The sequence below is a fragment of the Falco peregrinus genome, chromosome 6 (genome assembly GCF_023634155.1).
Source record: "Falco peregrinus isolate bFalPer1 chromosome 6, bFalPer1.pri, whole genome shotgun sequence".
Lineage (NCBI taxonomy): Eukaryota > Metazoa > Chordata > Aves > Falconiformes > Falconidae > Falco > Falco peregrinus.
The window spans coordinates 47,874,021-47,887,066 of record NC_073726.1 but is presented as its reverse complement, the minus strand read 5'-3'; the positions used below and the strand labels follow the sequence as shown (position 1 = coordinate 47,887,066).

At 38.3% G+C, this 13,046-nt stretch overlaps 1 protein-coding gene across 3 annotated transcripts in view; it reads right to left on the bottom strand.

The window, feature by feature from the left end:
* The window catches only part of CDK17 (cyclin dependent kinase 17), a 96,736-nt gene extending 83,733 nt beyond the window's left edge, over positions 1-13,003 (bottom strand). The window contains exon 1 of one of the 3 annotated variants that reach the window (XM_055809160.1): positions 12,848-13,003. The gene's annotated coding sequence lies outside the window, so the exon portion shown is untranslated. Of the gene's footprint in view, positions 1-12,430; positions 12,481-12,847 lie in introns of those variants that run through there. The other 2 variants (XM_055809161.1, XM_013303445.3) reach the window with 2 other exon arrangements.
* Positions 13,004-13,046: the final 43 nt, after the last annotated feature.

Here is a 13,046-nt window from a genome sequence, read left to right as displayed (position 1 = left end):
TTTCTACGAATTTAACTAACATTTAATATAGGTCACATTTTCTCTTTTTGTTTGAATTTGGAATTAGATTGCACACCACTTCTAAAACAAAAATCAACATTTTAAAAAAATTCAATGTAATAGATATGCTGTCTCTAGTATCTAAACGACACAGAATTAAATCATTCTACAGGGCAATCTTCTATTGTTTTCAAACATAGCTTTCTCATCCTAGGAAATTATGTAAACTGGAAGAAATATATATAATCTATGCTAAACTTGGTTTAAAATACATAATTTTCAGATGAAGATTCCAGCCTTCAACAATACTAATAAAAGCATTCACACCAGCAGAGCTCCAAACAGTATCTGCAAAAAAACCTGAAGTCCGTATTATATAGTGTTACACTGTAGAAAAATGAATAGCCCTAAATATTGCATTATTGCATACTGAAAAATCCTTTTAAAATCCTTTTAAAATTAATCATTTAAAATAAATCAAAAAGTTACAGATCAGAAGCCACGTTTCAATTGTTATTACAGCAACAGAAGTTCTTAACATGTAATTATTTGAGTAAATAGATTTCTGCACCACATATGAAGGAAAGAGAAAAGAGCAAGGAAAGCCTGGGCTGAGAATAAGGTTCGATAACTAACTTTACCACTCAGTGATGCTAGATGGGTGAAGCAACACCAAAAACATCAGCTTTGCCATCTGATGAGCAAGGCAGACGAAGATTATTCTAAGAGCTTTTAAAAAAAATTAATCTAAAATTCATTTAAAAACATGAATCTAAAATGCAACTATTAATAATTTCTAGTAGCATCCAAATTACTAAAACAGACAAGGACAAAAAACGGATAAGCTGCAAAGATTTATGCATACAAAAATGTTCAACAACAACACAGCATGCCTCTTCCGATGCTCCCTACTGACATTTTCTAGGAAACACAGAACTTCCCAAAATACTGATAGACAAAAAAAGGTAACAAAACTATACTGGAAATTAAGGAGAAAAGCCACTTTTTGCCTTTAGGAAGTTTAAACCTTATTAATAAAGTCCCAGTATTTGTTTCATACACTTAAAGCTTCAAGGTATTAAAAAAAAAAAAGAAAAGAAAAAAAAAAAAAAAGAGTAGTGCAAGGCATTTCATAGCATAATTATAATTCTGAGACCAGCACTACATTCATGGGTACAGAGGTACTGAAGTGAACAGTGTTCTGCTGGATGGCTGGTCAATGAAAAATTGTGTCAGAACCGCAGACACAATTAAACTAGTATCACTACAAAACAAAGCGTTAGGACACACAAAATATTTCTCAGCCTCAATTCAATTTCCTCTGTCATAAGACTTTTGATGCTGCAGAGCATGGGTTTGAGAGCAATTTTTTTTTTTGAGAGCAACATTATATTATTCAGTTTACAGCATTTCGTGACTGAAATTAAAAAAAATGGATACCTGGATACACCCTATGGCCTATGGAAGTTCAAAACATCTAATTATCCTTAGAACACATAATCAGCATGTTTCATGAATAATACTGTACCCAGCATCTCTCAAACAAAACCTGCAGTACAGGGATCTAAGAACAGATTTACATACGCTGTTTTACTAGATAAACACAGATGTCTGACTTCTTAGATCAAAATATTGTTGATAGCACACACAGCAAAGCCCTAAGACAACCCCTAGGCCTTCCTCTGGATTAAAAAACAAATAGAAAAACCACCAGATTCCCAGTATTTCACAAGAAGACACGCCAGTAATATCCGATTCCAGATGCAGCATGCTCGAACTCAATCATGCTCTACCTGTGAAGCTTTCCTTTGGTCCTAGCTATGCACGCCTTCCCTCAGTTCTGACACCTGAATTCATCCCCTCTGCTACCGAACAAAACCACACCTATCCCTAAGGTTTGGTTCAAAAATACAGCAAAGCAACCCATCCAAGGAGGATAAACGGGTATTACTAAAAACAAATGTTCACCTCTATGCTGTAAACCAGAGTGCAGCTTCTTTGTATTTCAGACTCCATCATAAAGCTTCCTAGACTTCGTGACAAAAGAGCCATGATAACTCAATCCAACTGAAATACTACTACCTAGCAGAAAAAAGTAAGGCTTCTGCACACTGCGGAAGGAGCTTTGTCAGGAGTTAAACAAGATGAAAAGACCATCACAATTGTCTCCCACTTTTGCACAAAATGTAACATGTTATTTTTGCAAAGCCTCTTATAATCATACAGAGACAAATATTTTTAAATTAGAACATAACACAAATAACGTGGCAACTACCACAAAATTTTGAAAGGGCATTAACCCACATACATTTCTTTATCCCTTTTAAACCTCTGAATACAATGGAAAAATATTCCATTATGTCACTAGGATCCACTAACAGTTAAATATATTACCTTTGGGGTGTGGCTCTTCTCATAAAAGTGACTATACAGAAAAGGAATTTTCTCTGTCAACAATTTCACTTCCTGTGCTTTATCAGAGGTTTGAAGGGGTTTTTTTCCTCCTTAAGTGACAAAAGACTTTTTTTTTCCCCCCAATAGTCTAATACTGGAAGCTCTGTATACTCGATGTAGTTAAGAGACTATTTCCTGTAGAAGACAGTCAACAGGACTGCCTTCCAAGTCTGTGTTTCAGGCCTGTTTGGAAGCAGTGGGGTTACATATGTGTTAGCTCTGTAGGACTGGAAAGGGTCCAGTGCAATTAACAAGACTGAGGCATAAAGCATTAATGTAGGTTAAATAGTCCAGGATAGATTAATTTACACTGATACAAAAAGACTGAGAGCAAGATACTACCTAGCCACAGAAAAGGAGAAATCTACCCTTTTGTGTTAGTATAAAGTTGGATTGCCAGTATTTTATAGCTAGACCATCCCCACTTCCAGTCGTTTCTTATGAATGTTTACCAGAACCTATACCACCAGGTTTTTAGAAACTGCCAGAGTATTATTCCTGTTAACAGGTCTCTGCAGTAAACCCTATTAAGGCTGATTTTCAAAATGTCCTCAGCACTCACACCCTGAAGACCAGTACCTTAAAGAAGCCTCAAGTTAAGTGATCAAAAACTGACATAATACATCCCTACATACTTCTTTAGCTACTTATGCACTACTTTCCATGAAAACTGGCCAAAGTCACTGCATAAAAACTGTTGCAGTTATATCCTAAAATAACTTCTTCAACAGATTATCTAAACTAGCGTAAAACTTGGCAAAAAATGTCAACCAACTCAAGGAAATAATTATCAATATGCAAGTAAAATAGAGATTGTACATCCTATCTTCCAAGCAAAACCAAAAAACCCCCTCTGAATTAAGATACAATTTCAGTTACCAAGAGCAAATATGACAATCCAATCATGTAAAGACATAAATTTACAACTAACTTAATGTTGTGTAATGTCATTAAAAACTCAGTAATGAACATGAACTGCAGGTGTAGTACATGCCCTATGTACTACAATTCAATAGGCTTACTTTATCATGGAGCATATATACTGTAAGAACTAGGTTCTCATAATACAATAAAACAGATAATTTTTGTTTGTCCTTGCAACCCTGTTTTCTGAAATGCCATGAGACAGAAAATAAAAACAGAGCATTCTGCAACCTATTTCAATATTAAAACATACTATTGCTACTACTCACATGACTGGAATTTTAATTCATGATAAGCACCTGCAAGAAATAGTGAAGAATAAAGAAAAATCTGCGTATTTTCTTGCTTACATATTAAAGACCCAATTGCATAAATTGTGGGTGGGGGGGATCACACTATTCATCTTTAGGCACCTGAGGCACTTAGGACACAGTTTCGTATCAGGTCTGGGGTCAATTAACAGTTTCCACCACCTGTAAGAAAATGCTTGGCTGCATCACCCAGCCACCCTCCCTTCTTCACCATCAACCATGTAATTCCTGCCCTCTCTTCCCTCCAGTACTTTCCAGACAGTAGTGGAAACCTATTCAGTTTACTGATACAGCAAAAATTATTCTATATAGAAAAAAATTATTCTATAGCAAGCACTTAATTCCGCTCAAACTGTAATGCTGTAATACAAAAACAATGACTTGATGATCTCCCTCCAAGGTAAACATGGAAAGAGAGGTAGCTCTATATTGAGATCTTTGGATTACCCTCTGAACCCATTTCTCTCTAGTGATTATAGAGAGGAGCATTAAAAAAAAAAAAAGGCGGGGGGGCAGGGCAAAACCCAAATCAATCGATCTGGCCAATTTATATTTAAAATTTGAACAAATTATTTGCCGAGAAAAAAAAATATCCAGGTTTTATCTACCCACTCCTAGAACCAGATGATTATAAAGGATATAGACCAGGGGTCCTCAAACTTTTTAACCAGGGGGCCGGCGCACGGATGCAGTGGCAGGCAGTCACCTGTGGCTGCTTGGTTTCCCCCCCAGCCCCCGGCGGGGGGGGGGCGGGGGTGTCTGTAAATACCGGGGGCCGGACTGAGGACCCTGGGGGGCCGTATCCAGCCCGCGGGCTGTAGTTTGAGGACCCCTGATATAGGTATTTTGTTAAGACGCAGCTACAGGTGCAAATCATCACTGGCCATCCATTGATCCCCAAAATAACTTTTAACAATGACAAACAACTTAGGACTAAAATCCTTCAACTAACATCTACCTCTTCCATTACCAGAAATACTCACAAATACCAGTAAACCTCCTACGATGTACAACCACCAAAAAAAAAGCCCATTTTAAAGGAAGCAGGTTCAGAACACTGTTAACAACACTCAATGCTTTATATCTTATCCATAAACTAAACCCAAACACATTTTAAAATGCAGTAACCGAGCTTACTACCAAAGCATATCAAATCCATACGTTCAGAACTCATGATCTCCTTCGTATTGCTCCTAAAATACTAAATTTGCATAATTTGAGAAGAAATGCATATACCAATTGAGCAAACTAATTACTATACACCATTATTTTGCTTCTGCTGTGCTGTCCAGAAAAAAAAAAAAAAGTGTATGCTAATAATGAAAGGCCTTCTCCTGCCTAAATACCTTGATTTTAAGAATTATACTGAGAAGTGTCAGAAACAAGCCACAATAAAACATTCAGGTTAACTGCAGTCCCTGATAAACAACCCAGAATTACAAGCAGCAGGTTTAAAAATACTGTGACTTGTGCAAAACAGGAACACTAAGCTGTTTATCTTGTTTAATCCTGAAGGTAAATAGCATAAGCTTTAAAATATTTTGCTTCTTCGTCATAACCTACTGAATCATATTGACAAAGGTAATGAAATACTATGGAGAATCTTAAACTTTTGGAATTGCGTCTGAAATTGCTTTATCTCAGTATCACACAGGACATTATTCTCAGGAATGCTCAGTGTAAATTTCAGTGATTTAATCCAAACTGTAGCTTCAATGAAGCCAAAGATTTAATCCTGTCTCTCCTGAGGTTATCAGTTCTTCAGAAAAAAACAAGTACCCTGCACAACCTCCCTACTGGGCCCCTTTAAAGTATGACTGCTATAGTTACTATTTTTTTTTATTGTTGCCTATTCCAAATTTTTTTAACTCTTAAACATAGCTCAATTTCAGCTTATGTAGTTCAGTTTTAAAATATTATTTTCAAGAAAAAAATATTTTCCATTTCTGCAGATTTCTTTTCTCCAACATTAACAATTTCCACACCAAAAATCTTCTTTCCGTTCATAAATCCCACCTCAAAGATGTACCCATATTTAAAATTAAGTATGTATTTTATAAGATTTATCAGTAATTATTTCCCCGCTGTGCCTTCTTATTCAGTACCAAATTAAGTTTCTGGGCTGCTTTTTTACACATCATTTTTAAAAGACTTTAGTACAGAATATATGTTTGCTATATTTAGCAGTTGAGGACCTCCTTTCCTCTCTGTACAACAGGAAAGCTCCCCTCCCATCTGCTCAGGATATTAAAAAAAAAATAAATAATTACAAGCTGTTGTTTTTCCATTGACTCTGCAGAAAGTGACTATTATTTGCATGTAAAAACAAAAGTAAAGTTGAACCCAAATGCCTATTATAACTTCCATCGGTTCCCTGACACAGGCAAATGGTCACAAGACACCTGCTGGCGCAGGGGCATGGGGATGACAGCAGCAGCCAGCAAAGGGGAAAACCACCACGGCTTTAAGCAACAGTGCCGAAGTTACACCAGTTTAAATTGGCTGTGGAGCAGCAAAATTTCTCATAGGCAGCACCTGCCCAAGCATCGTCTCCCACAGTCATACAGAGAGACTTAAGTTTTATATTTAGTTTTCAGAGCAAACATAAATAAGGTGAACCATGAAGTAGTTTCACGTTTTATAAGTAGACACTTAAACAATTTAGTAAGATATTTATGACAGAGCTTTAAGACTGAATAGTGCTTAAGAAGGAAACAAGCCTCTTGCATACATAAATACTCTGCCGCTGTTTATAAGAACCAGATCTTGATAAAGAGAGAACAAACAGAGGAAGCTGCTCTGGCAATAAATTTGGGATAGACCGAAAAAATGGCTTTTAATTTTCCCCAGGTGAACATATATATGGCCACAACTTTTTTTGACTATACAATGTTTATGAATTATATATTTAGAAATTAAATTTTGCTTCAAGATGTAAAGAAAAGCAGTGGAAATAAAATGTATTCCATTATTTCATGACTGATTCTCTTCCTCTTGTATGTTATTAATGAATTATTAATTGTATTTAATATCTTTCAAAACTAAAAGCTTTCCCTAAAGCCCACATACTGAATCCAGTTCAACACTAAATATCTTTTCTGTATTATACATGCGAAACTATTCCAAAGCTTTACAAAATAAATTCCCAAACTAAAAATTAGTATTAATAGTTGCTTGTACTTTGTTTTAATTACAAAATAATTTATGTTAAAAGTTAATACACTGTATTCAATCTTTTAAAGCCTGATATAAAATGCCACATCAAGTAACATCAAGCAAACAATTAGGAAACTGCCATTTTTCTAAGCATCCACGCTGCACTAATGACCCATTCTGCAGTATCCATTGTTTTCCCAATTTTCTGCAAGCTACAAAAACAATCAGCAATTTTCACTGGCTTTCACTTCATTAGTGGCCATGCCAGACAGCAGGCACTGAGCAGGTTTCCCAGTGCTCCTTCATGAACGTACTTTGATGATGAGAAGCCCTCATCATACAGTTATATAACAACAACTATTTATAGTTACCCACTTGATTCACATTATCTGCCAAGTTTTAAACCATTTCATATGTAGACACTTGATCTTATCATTTTAGTTCCTTAATCAAAATGTCACATAACAGGCAAGTAAAAGGTTTCAGAGAAGCCTGTCTGCCACATCAACAATATTGTATCACAGTTTTTAATCTTATCAGGAGAACCAGAAGTTAATTTCACAAGATCAGTCTTCTATAAATACACGCTGAACAAGTTACTTCCTTTACTTAACCTCCTGTCTGTCAATATCCATTACTATGCATATTACTTTTAAAACCACTAAAAGAAACCTTAAGTTGTGCTGAAATTACATAATCTCTCAGAGTTCTGAGACATACTGAAAACATGATCAGCATTAACACTCCAGAAAGCATCCGATCAACTTCTACTTAACACACAACTTCAGTGGCAGCTGTTTAACACCCTCAGGTTCTCTTAGGAAGTGTCTCAGAGCATCCCATGTGACTATCACTGGTTTACTTCTGAATACAGCAGTATTTAATGCACCTCTTCTGAAGATCATCAAATGCTAACATTTTCTTTAGCATTTGTAGCAAGCTGATGGCTCTGTTAGAATTCACTTTCCTCCCAAAACACGCCTTGCCTTATCGTCATAGTTGGTGACAGCATGAGTTTTCCGCATCACAGTCTTCGGCTTATCTATCATATTCACGTAACTTCAATTTTTTTACATTTTTTGTAAACTGGCTTCTTTACTCCTATAGGCCACTGCAAACTTTTTGACCTAAAAACTTTTCTCTCAACTACAAGACAGTGGGTTTGCAGGTAACTAATATTCTTTGATAACTCTTAGTAACCCATATTTCCCAAAGATCTTTATTTTAGTGAGCACCAATTAGCAACCATTACTGTAAACCTCATCAAATGTTACCTTTAACATCTTGCACATACCTGAACAACATGCAAACAAGTCAATACTTCCCAATCAGTAAGGGAAGAGTAGGCAGGCAGAAATACTTGGACAGAAACATTTCTGAAAGACCACACAGGTTAGTGCAGTTCACTACGAAATAGGTGTATCAGCACAGCTACATGGCTGCAAAATGTGCTTATCCACTGAACACGGAAAAAAAAGTCACAAACTTTAACACTAACTGAAAACATGCCAAGTACCCTTAGTGAAGCTGACAAAATGCAATGTTAAAAATCAGAGACCATCGTGCAACTCTACCAAGCCTTGAAAACAGCAGCAGACAGAGAAAGTAGTACAATTATGAGGTACAGATCATAATTAAATGAAGTATGATTAGAGGGCACAGAATAACATTCACTTATGCATGATACCTTGCCAGTCCAACCTAAAATACAAAGACAAGCAAAACTGTAGCTAGGAGTGTAAATGAAAGACATGTTGTTTCTTTGTTCTGGAATAACACTGCCTTGTTCATAATATATGTGCAACTAGTTGTACCAGAGAAGATAAATAAAAAAATTAAGGGAAAAAAAGTCATAATCAAAACCTAGGATAAAACTGTTCTTCAACTGACTGTGTACTTTCAAGGTATTACAGAAATGAGCAAGCAGAACATTGTCCTGAAATTCAGAGAAGCCTTCAATTGTTTATTTTAAAATGTTATAAAGTTGGTATTTTCCCTTTTTTAAAAATTATGCCTAATTCTGCCTCACAACATGAAAAATTAAAACATGATTTGATAGGTATTTCTTCTTTTGCTGCATTTTCTGATGATGCCATTCACATTTTTTTCCCCTCTAACATTCATGCATACCCGACAACCTGATGTCCCCTACTGAATGAAATTTCTAATCCTTTAAAAACAGGCACCAGACCACAAAAGCCTAAATATGCCAGTAAGGCACAGTTACAATGAGTTCAAGTATCAGTGTGCCTATGGCATAATACAGTCAGATAGAGGGGTATAACGATCTCCAAGGAAGTGGCAAAAGCCTTATTATCCAAGGACTGATGTATGAAAAGCTGGCCTGATGCAAATTACCTAATCTATGCATTCACTAAGGTTATTGTTTTCCATATAACTGGATCACAGAACTAACGGAGAACTCTTCTTTTTTTCATGTTCTTGTGCTCCGCATTGGCAAACTAGCTCAAGTTCCAGTTTTCTTTATTCCTTGTACTATCAACAACAGTTGTTAAATGCTTGATGGTTAAACCGTTCTTTGTAGACACTTCAACTAGCCAGTTCTTCTGAACTCTGGAGATGACATCGCCACTAAAAGGAGTTCAGGAAACCAACAACTCTAGAATTGCTAATCCATCAGGTTAGGTAACAGTGCGCATGTATGGATTTGTATTCAATACAGAATTATAAATAGTCATTTGTCTAAACAAGCATTAACTCTTGAGAGAAAAGTTGTTAAAAGCATATCACAACTCTTCAACAAAATACACAGGAAAAAGAAAACATCCCACACAATTAGTGGGCATTTCTAGGAATCTAGTACTTCTGGCTGTATCTGTTCTTCCCCACTTCATGGGGAAAAACATTACCACGTATACATAGTAGAATATATAACATTTAGTAAGTTTAATAAAAAGCCCCCTAGTCTTAGACTTTTAAGGTTTTTTTTCAAAACCAAATGAAAACTGTTGTCTAGCAATGAAAATATTTAAAAATAAAATGCTTTTACTTCTAATATGCAAGGTAGCCTGTACATCAGTATGTGAATAGGCACAAAAAAAAATTTTCCAGTTCTCACACTCAGAAGGAAAAAGTCATTGCTACAATTATATGCATTGCAAAAAAGACAACAATCACTAGCAATACACTGGTTTAGTTTGTTCTTTACACTTGAAGCGTTAACTGTCAAGTAAACTTTCGGGATTTTAAAAGCATTTTTACATGCTAAAGTTGTGGAGTAATGTTTTATATCAAATTCTGAAGTGCTACAGATTACAGTGGAGTCCACATGCCTCTGCAGATACACATTCACAGCTTGGTGTAAAAATAATTAAAAAAACCCAAGCATTAAAAAGCACACATCTAAGTGTTTAAGATACCTGTAATTTAAGGGCTGTAAGCAACATGCAGTGAGTTTATGCTAGAAAAGCTTTATTATTGAGCTTGATTTTTAGATGTGATCTTGTCCATATTCACACTGCACCAGATAAAGCATTCAATAAGGACACAATTAGTATACATGCCTTTTTAAAATACAGCTGATTGGCTTTCTTGGCCAACAAATAAAAGCTGATCAGGACATCAAATATCAACAGCTCCCATTAAATGTGAAAAGAGGGTAAAAAGCAAATGCCTAAAAAGGTTTTAACGCAGATATTGAATCAGTCTCCAGCAAAGCCTCTCCTGATTGCACTTTTTAGGTGCAATTACTCAAATATACCGTACTGAATCAAAACTTACTAAGACCAGTGATACATTTTTTTTTCTTCTTGCAGCAGGCAGTCATTTAAGGCATTTGAAGACTTTTTATTTTAGTAAGCCATTAAAAAACTCTGCTTATTTTTACTGTAAGAGCTCCACGTTGTAACAATAACACAGGCATACAGAACATCTTAGTATCCATGTCATAAGCTGCATCATACTTTCACACTGCAGTGTCAGGCAGAAATTTAAGCCAGAGCGATTCAGGGGAGAAACAGAGCCCTGTCCTGGTTTTCAGTTGCTCTAATTATATATCAAGTATTTCACTACACCTTAGTGGCATTTTACATATTAAAAAGATCAATTAAAGCACTACATCCTTAGTCAAGCTTAAAATAAATGCCTAGCCACTTTCAAACTATAATTTGCTTTAGACAACACAGGCTCCAATTTGCAAACTCTTCAGTATGGATGCAGGCAGACCCCACCTACTGATTTGTGTAGAGCTCCATCCCGGGTAAACACTGGGCTACACCACACAATATGCAAATACAAGGTATGAACTTCACTGCATTATCCCTCCTAAGAATTTTTGTAAGCCAGACTCATTATTGTCAAAGGAGTATTTAAATAACACCATGAAAAAAAAGATGCTTTCATCTTTCAAATTTAAGTGGACCTTTTAACTCCAAGTTAACATTATAATGGTTTCTCTATACTAGGGAAGTAAATTCAGTTTGCTCTTTCAAGTATAAATTTTTAAGGAAATTTTTCACTATGCATTTCAAACATACTATTTTATGTTTTCATATCTGTTACTTCTGTGTTAATTATTTAAAACAAGTCTCTCACATCACTTACTGAAGTGCAGATATGAATAACAAAAGCTGTGTATGAGGATACAGAATTACTGCAACAAAGCAATATAGCAATTTCTTTAATATCTTAAGCACATGAAACACCCAATCACCTACTTCACTTTTACCCAATTCTAACAAGAAAATAAACCTGAATTTGGCACCAAGTCTAATCCCACAAATGTTTTCTTCTGTCCCACATCTTCCATGTATTTAACCTTTGGTCATCTAGCTTCCAGTTCAATTAATACAATTAAAAAAGGAGGCGAGGGGGGAGGAATGGAAGACTTTCAAACCGGGCTTCCTCTCCTCCTATCTATGCCAAGATAGCTACAAGAAAGTTGCTATTGATCTTCTGTCAAATTACAAAAAGGAAAAAAACCCACACATAAATTATTCATCAAATATTTTTTTAAAAAAAGAAACAGATGCTTTTTCAATTATTGCGTCTGGATTATGATAGACCTCAGCCCTGTTTCCCTCACAACAACCACCACTACCGAAGTGCCCAAGACAGCTACGAGTTTAAAGCAACTCCAGCCGGCTCCCAAAACTGTGGCAGGAGAGACAAAGGGATCAAGGTCAGCATTCTTCCAACGCAGCAGCTAATCCACTCCTATGAACACGGTACTGGAACTGGTGGGCGTAACAAATCCCCATGAAATATAAAATACAACTAACGCCACCTGATTTCCCCCGTCCCTGCGAGAGAAGAACCATTTTGCTCTCATTGGGTTCAAGCCATTACTTATCTGAGAGGAAGGGGAGGGAGAAGCGGAGTTCACAGAAGTTCAGGGTCAGCAAATGTTCACGTATCCTGTCATCTACGAACTCAAAGCCCAGGGCACAAAATCTCTTATAGCACGCACAGAAACCTACACGTTTTAGGTGTGTGTGTGGGGAGACCTGCAATAGGAGCGAATGTGTCATACGTGCGGAGGCTGCGAGAAGAGCTGTCAGGAGAAAGCAGCCTCGCTTGAAGGGGAGGAGGCGGCGGGGAAAGGACGGTTACGAACACAGGCTCACCAAAAAATCCCGCGGCATTCACCGGCTGCACGCCTCGGCTCACCCCTCAAGCCCGGCTCCGCTCAGCCCCCCGGAGCTGCCCCCCGGCGCCGCGGGGCCGCTCCCAGGCGCCACCGGGCAGCGGAAATCCCCCGCAGCCCTGCCCGGCCCGGCCCTGCCCGGGGGCGCAAAGCGGCCCTGCCGGCCCCGGCGGCCGCGGGCTCCACAGGCAGCCCCTCGGCCCTCTCGTGGGGCGCCCCCCCCGCCCCCGCCTCAGCTCCCATCACCTTCCCTCCTCCTCCGGGGCCGCGTTTTCACCTCGCCCCCCCCGCGACGTCCCACGCACACGCAGGCCGACAGCCCCCGCGGGCCAGGCCCCAGCCCTGTGAGCCGGACCCGCACCCCGGGGCCGGGAGACAATGAGGAGCCACAACTCACCAGCAGCGCCGGAGCTCCGTGGGTCCGGGGGCGGTTCCTCTCCCCCTTCTCCTTCCCCTCCTCCTCCGCCCAGGAGCGGTATCCGGCCACCGGGAGCCAAGCCCCCCACCCCCTCCCCTCGCTGCCCTGAGAGCAGCCGCCGCCTCCGCCGGGCCGTCGGCCGCGCTCCCTCCCCGAGGAAAGTCACTTTATTCCCCGC